Source organism: Entelurus aequoreus, linkage group LG04 (assembly GCF_033978785.1).
Source record: "Entelurus aequoreus isolate RoL-2023_Sb linkage group LG04, RoL_Eaeq_v1.1, whole genome shotgun sequence".
NCBI lineage: Eukaryota > Metazoa > Chordata > Actinopteri > Syngnathiformes > Syngnathidae > Entelurus > Entelurus aequoreus.
The window spans coordinates 50,333,763-50,341,508 of NC_084734.1; the positions used below are offsets into that span (position 1 = coordinate 50,333,763).

Below are 7,746 nucleotides of genomic sequence, written 5' to 3' on the forward strand. Positions count from 1 at the left end.
TAATTTCCATTAACGGTACACATTTTTTGGAACGTCCTGTCCAACCCTGGGTCCATTCCGCAGTATGGGAATATGTAGTTCTGATCAGTTACTGTTGAGCCACATGCAGAAAAAAATGGGAGCAAAAATAGACAAAGAAAAGGGTAACATTTGGAAATCCCATGCAGGTCCAAGGCCATGGCAAGTCGTTCTACCGACAAGGCGAGACCATATTTATCCATGATCGCCAGGGGCCGTCGTCGCTGGAGCAAATGCCTGCTGTAGTGCTTGCATTCCGAGAAGTGGAGCTTCCTTCGCTTCTGTGTTCAGATTAGTTTTCTGCATTGATAACATCAAATGTAGATTGTTACTGTAACTCGTTTAGTAAGATGGTATAAAAGCTCAGCAGAGAGGAAAGATAGTAGGCAGGAAGTCAAGAGGCACTTTTTTTTATTGCCAACAGTCAGGTCTGTCATCAAAAAATGTCAAGACACCTCTTCTCACACCAATCACACATTTCCGGCCTCAAAATAGAAGCGCTACGCATCACATCCAGTCCAACTACACCAATCAAAATTAAAAATGGCTTACATTACAAGCATATTTTGATTGTCAAATATGTTTTGTGATGTAATCTGTGACATTTCCACCTAAATAAATGCTAATACATCAATTGGGGAATATAGGGGGGTATTTTATGGCTGGCTAAAATATTCTGTATAATCTTTTAAAACATTTTCTGGTTGATAGTCCTCAATTACAGAATGTTTAGCAGGCCAAATATTACACTTTATTAATAAATGGAGAAGGTTAAGGTATTGTCATGCAGAGATTGAAATCAATCAATCAATCAATTTAAGTTTACTTATATAGACCCTAAACACAAACATCTCAAAGGGCTGCACAAGCCACAACGACATCCCCGGCTCAGATCCAACATCAGGGCAAGAAAAAACTCAACCCAATGGGAACAAGGAGAAACCCCGGAAGGGACCGCAGATGTGGGGACCCCCCATGGGTGATCAGTGCTATGGATGCCAAGTGGATACAGCTAATAATGTGAGAGTCCATGCAGTCCATAGTGGGGCCAGCAGGGAACCTCTTGCATGTCAACACGTCTGGGCGCAGAGACGTCACCGGCTGATGCATAAGGAGTTGTCATTCCAGGTCCTGACTTCATGTGCAAGTCCAGTCCATTGGGAGACCAGCAGGGGATCATCTTGAATGGAGGCAAGTCAGCAGCGCAGAAACCTCACCAACTGATACAAAGAGGAGTGGTCCATCCTGGGTCCCGACTTTGAACAGCTAGCGATACATCCATTGAGGCTGATCAATGGTCACCTGATAACCTCTCCACGCAGGAGAGGTGGGCAGAGCAGATAATATCAACTGGTCTACAAAAAGGGGTATATTTAAAGACTAGAGTATACAAATAAATAAATATAAACGGAATACAATGATTTACAAATCCCTTTCAACCCATATTCAATTGATTGCACTACAAAGACAACATATTTGATGTTCAAACTCATAAACTTTATTTATTTTTTGCAAATAATAATTAACTTAGAATTTCATGGCTGCAACACGTGCCAAAGTAGTTGGGAAAGGGCATGTTCACCACTGTGTTACATGGCCTTTCCTTTTAACAACACTCTGTAAACGTTTGGGAACTGAGGAGACATATTTTTTAAGCTTCTCAGGTGGAATTCTTTCCCATTCTTGTTTGATGTACAGTTAAAGTTGTTCAACAGTCCGGTGGTCTCCGTTGTGGTATTTTAGGCTTCATATTGCTCCACACACTTTCAATGGGAGACAGGTCTGGACTACAGGCAGGCCAGTCTAGTACCCGCACTCTTTTACTATGAAGCCACGTTGATGTAACACGTGGCTTGGCATTGTCTTGCTGAAAAAAGCAGGGGCGTCCATGGTAACGTTGCTTGGATGGCAACATATGTTGCTCCAAAACCTGTATGTACCTTTCAGCATTAATGGCGCCTTCACAGATGTGTAAGTTACCCATGTCTTGGGCACTAATACACCCCCATACCATCACAGATGCTGGCTTTTTAACTTTGCGCCTATAACAATCCGGATGGTTCTTTTCCTCTTTGGTCCGGAGGACACGATGTCCACAGTTTCCAAAAACAATTTGAAATGTGCACTCGTCAGACCACAGAACCCTTTTCCACTTTGTATCAGTCTAGCTTAGATGAGCTCAGGCCCAGCAAAGCCGACGGCGTGGGTGTTGTTGATAAACGGTTTTCGCCTTGCATAGGAGAGTTTTAACTTGCACTTACAGATGTAACGACCAACTGTAGTTACTGACAGTGGGTTTCTGAAGTGTTCCTGAGCCCATGTGGTGATATCCTTTACACACTGATGTGGCTTGTTGATGCAGTACAGCCTGAGGGATCGAAGGTCATGGGCTTAGCTGCTTACGTGCAGTGATTTCTCCAGATTCTCTGAACCCTTTGATGATATTACGGACCATAGATGGTGAAATCCCTAAATTCCTTGCAATAGCTGGTTGAGAACGTTTTTTCTTAAACTGTTCAACAATTTGCTCACGCATTTGTTGACAAAGTGGTGACCCTCGCCCCATCTTTGTTTGTGAATGACTGAGCATTTCATGGAATCTACTTTTATACCCAATCATGGCACCCACCTGTTCCCAATTTGCCTGTTCACCTGTGGGATGTTCCAAATAAGTGTTTGATGAGCATTCCTCAACTTTATCAGTATCTGTTGCCACCTTTCCCAACTTCTTTGTCACGTGTTGCTGGCATCAAATTCTAAAGTTAAAGATTATTTGAAAAAAAAAAAATGTTTATCAGTTTGAACATCAAATATGTTGTCTTTGTAGCATATTCAACTGAATATGGGTTGAAAATGATTTGCAAATCATTGTATTCCGTTTACATCTAACACAATTTCCAAACTCATATGGAAACGGGGTTTGTAAGTTGTTTGCCCAGTTGAATCAACTGTGTTTATTAAGAGAGAAATAAAAATATTTTGATGATAGTAGTGTATATCCCAGGTAACAAGGGAACATTATGTGAACGTTATGTGAACGTTAGGAGAACGTTGTGGCATTGTTCTGGGAACGTTCGTTTATAACGTTCAAAGAACGTTTGGTTGTGGAGTTCTTGCTTGGTTAGCAGAACGTTAGCCAAGAACGTTTGGCTAGAACGTTTAGGGAACTGTTTAGGAACATGCTATTTACATCTGTTTTTATGCTATATTGTCAGGAATAACACTCAAACAGAAATTTCAACAGAATTAATTATTTATTTGTGATAGTGATTTCAACAGAAATAATTCTTTATTAGTGATATAATACAAAAATGGGGACGGCGTGGCGAAGTTGGTAGAGTGGCCGTGCCAGCATTCGGAGGGTTGATGGTTACTGGGGTTCAATCCCCACCTTCTTCCATCCTTGGCACGCCCGTTGTGTCCTTGGGCAAGACACTTCACCCTTGCTCCTGATGGGTGCTGGTAGCGCCTTGCATGGCAGCTCCCTCCATCAGTGTGTGAATGTGTGTGTGAATGGGTGAATGTGGAAATACTGTCAATTGCGCTTTGAGTACCTTAAAGGTAGAAAAGCGCTATACAAGTATATACTTGTATAGCGCTTTTCTACCTTCAAGGTACTCAAAGCGCTTTGACATATAACCCATAGGGATGATGTTTGATAAGAAATTATCGAGTTCGAGTCTATTATCGAATCCTCTTATCGAACCGATTCCTTATCGATTCTCTTATCGAGTCCAGATAGGTTGTTGTATATGGAAAAAAACACACAATATTTGGTTTAACAAAAGCTCACTTTTATTATATAAGAAAACAATTTAATCTAATAAATAAATAAATATTGACTGTTACCCCCCTAAAAAATAAAATAAGATAAATAAACATTGACTGTTGTTACCCAAAGTATATTAAGTGGGATTTTTCAGAAAAACAAATATATACAGTAACACAAAAACAACCTGTCTCTGTGATCACTATAGGTGTATAAATAATAATATAGTGTTAAATACAATCAGTCCCTTGGGCACAAAACTGGAAATAATACAGCTCTCCAAAAAGTGCAATTCTGCTGCTATTTGACATAACTGTTTATGATGCTTTGACATTTTTGCACTTTAAAGAAAGAAAGAAAATTCTATGAAGAGAAAAGTTGTTTGCAAATGTGCTTACAATGCTAAAAAATTAAAAGTTAAAGCTAAACAAAGAAATACACTTTATTGAGTTAACATTATTTCTTTATAGGGGGAAAGATGTTATGAGCTAGGGAATATAACAACTACACTACCCATCATGCAACGGGAGTGACGAGCATGCGCGGTAGCCCCGAAAAGTGTTGTTGCATGTCGTCACCCGTGAAAGTTAACGTCAAGAACTCAGCCAACACGCCTCGTCTGCATTATTTATAATTAGACAGAAAACACATATACAGTGTGAAAAACAAAAGTTAAAAAAGGGAGATGTGTTGTATATATATGTATGTGCTGCGGTTGCTTTAAGAACGTTGCGCCAGCTGCCGTAAAGGAGGTGCATTGCTAGCCTGGTTGCTATGTTTCCGGTGGGTCGTAAAAGTGTTCTTCATGAGTTTGTACCCTGCTCAAATCTCTCAGTAAAGTTATTCATTGGATTATACCTTTTGTTTTGAACTTTATTACACCTTGGAGCGCTTTTTCCTGTCCATTGTTTTCCTGCTTTCGCTATCTGCGCCTAATGACTGAGCTACGTGACTGATTTATTGTGATGTCACACGGAGCATTTCTGGTCGGGACGGGATTCGTTCCGAGGGATTCGAATAAAGAACCAACTCTTTTCTTTACTATAGTGGTCTCGATAATGGGTACCGGTTCTCAAAAAGGGATTCGAGTCCGAGGACTCGGTTATTTTCTTATCGAACAACCGGGAAAACCGGTTTCGAGTATCATCCCTAATAACCCATTTATCATTTATAAATGGAATGGAATGCAGTGGTCTTGGTCGTGCGCGTCAGTGTATCCTGCCCCTTCTTGGTTCTCTTCCTGGAAGTAAATCCATCCATCCATCCATCCATCTTCTTCTGCTTATCCGAGGTCGGGTCGCGGGGGCAGCCGCCCAAGCAGGGAAACCCAAATCCTAGAAGTAAATAATTATCACAAATACAACAAAGACAGCACTTGAATGTAGATTAATTGAATTGAATTAAAACATTGGCATAATTACTTTATCATTTACCTCTCATCTCACTCTGTTCTTTTGCTTGTTTCTTTTTCCTTTTTTGTCCTCCCTCTTAATTCCTCCTCTTCTCCTGCAAGTAGTTATAATTGCAAATTCAAAAGACATGCAGTGGAACTTCAATAAAATGGAATTCAAAATTGGGATATCTTCTCTTCTCCGTACCTCAAATTTTGAACCTCCCTTTCGAAAAGTGGCCAGTTTCAGGACCTCTCCAAGCTCACAATCCACTTCAGCTGTGGTCGTCTGCTTGTAAACACCCCTGCATGCCTCTGCAATCACCAGCACAATTTAGAATTCCCTTTAGAATAAATACTGTAATAATAACAGCTAGATCGACCTTGTGAGCATACATGCAACATATGCTCAAAGATGCAAACCTATGATTAACACTTACTATTTATTATTCTGTAAAGGGGCAAGTCCTCAAACGCCACTTTTCCTGACTTTCCACGGAGGCCAAGCTGCTCCAGGACTTTGTTTGTGGCAATTTTCCTCAGCAATGTCCTCACCGTGTCTGCCAAATTCGGAACGTTCAGGCAGCATTCAAACCATATCACTGACGGGGCAAATTATTGTTTAACTAAACTACAAATAAATCCACCCTTCTTCAGAAGTCATTCGTTGGTCTTTGGTCAGTTTGGAAACTTTATAACAGCCAACCTGCACGAGAAATGTATGCTCGTTAGCGCCGGCGCTCATTTATACACAACGCTTCACTCTTTCTATACTTACTTGTGAGAAATGGATGACGCACCAAATTGCTTTAAAATCGGGATTCTGGAAGTAGTTAGCCTTCGTCCTTCTTTGTCTCACGGAGCAGCTTCAATTGTGCATGCGTGCAGTCTTCTTCTCCTTCTTCTTCTTCTTCTTCTGATTTTTATGGCGATTGGCAAGCAACCTTGTGTGTGCATTACCGCCACCTACTGTGCGTGCAGCCTTGACTCAGCCGGCGTCAGATTGTTCACAAAACACAACACTTTCGCAGAAAGTTAGGGAAACGTTACAACATACTGTATAAAAAGTACATTTGCGAAAAAAACATTTATAAAAGCCTAACAGTTGCTGTTTCCATTGCAGGCAAATTATATTTGGTATATAGATGAGAACATTCTAAGAACGTTCTAAGAACGTTCTTAGAACATATTAAAAAAAAACAACATATTTTTTAATATGTTCTAAGACCGTTCTTAGAACGTTCTTAGAACATATCAAAAACTATATTTTTTGATATGTTCTAAGAACGTTCTTAGAACGTTCTTAGAACGTTCTCATCTTGCAATAACCAAAAGAGAACCATAAGGGAACGTTACGTTAACGTTAGGTGTTACCTGGGTACTGACCGACACTTTCAAAGTCAACAAAACTACTGCTACTTTTTCCCACCTCAAAATGTCTAAACCACTCTAAATAAACAAATACATACAGTAGAGAATGTATTGTTCAATGTGGTCCTCGGCTCTGGCACTGCACCAAGGCATCAAACCTGACTAAACAGAGACAGTTGCAACAAAGTTTCTGTATGTGAACCTGCAGAAGGTTCATTACCTTTTCCAGCAAATCCAATTGCCCAATTTGATTTCCACCAGATTTGGCCAGCCAGAGGAGGCATGCGGTTGCACGGAGAGCTTCATGTCTGACTATGCTGCGCCCCAAGGAGCCCAGTCCCTGTTGTAGAAACATCTTACCCAAAACAAAACAAAATAAAAACATCTAATTAAAGTTGCAGGTACCAGCTGGCACCATATAAACAGCTTAGATACTCTTCCTGTAGACAGGATAAATGATTAAACACAGCACAGTTCACGTCCGTCCATCAGTCTTACTAAGCAGAAAGAGGACATGTACCAAACATACGCTCATTCAACTTTCATCTGTTCCATTTAATCAACGTATTCATCATTTGTAACTTCCTCAAAGTTACGTTTTTTTCAAAGCAGAAAATACAACAAGAACCCCACTGTTACCATCAGTGGTATAGCAGAACACATTTGTTTGACAAGTGTCTATATTTTTCACAATTACAAAGTTTATGTAATAAAAATAAAGTGAATAAAGTGATCACTCAGCCTGTCTTGTCAACATGTACGCACAAGGAGCGTGTGCACACATACAAAAGCAGTCCAAGACAAGCACTCAAACACTACCAATATAGTAGAGAATAAACTCAATTGCATCACAGAAATTTTCTCAAACAAATTAAATGTTCAAAAATAAAAATTTTACAAAGTGATCACTGCAGAACCGAGCATGGTCCGATTGTATTCCACAAGATGATAACAGTGGTATTGTAAAAGCCATTTCCTTCTTTTGTTTTTTCCCTGACTTTATTACCTTTATGAACGACTTCTTTCAGGACTCTATGAAAACTCTTTTCTATCTCTCTATTTGAACGATTAAAACACCCAAGAACAGCTTTGAATTAAGCCGCGAAGAAGAAAAACAGATGTGTCGTCATATGCATCCCTCCTATATATTTTGGAAAAAAGGTTCTATTTGTTTTTTTTTTAGAAAAAAGTTGCAATA

General features: G+C 39.9%; 1 long non-coding RNA gene across 1 annotated transcript; it reads right to left on the reverse strand.

The window, feature by feature from the left end:
- Window positions 1-5,060: 5,060 nt before the first annotated feature.
- On the reverse strand, window positions 5,061-5,873 carry LOC133647881 (uncharacterized). The gene is made up of 4 exons (XR_009825795.1): window positions 5,618-5,873; window positions 5,386-5,492; window positions 5,221-5,293; window positions 5,061-5,121 (listed from the first exon to the last, which is right to left on the reverse strand). It is a non-coding gene; the product is annotated as an uncharacterized LOC133647881 (long non-coding RNA).
- Window positions 5,874-7,746: the final 1,873 nt, after the last annotated feature.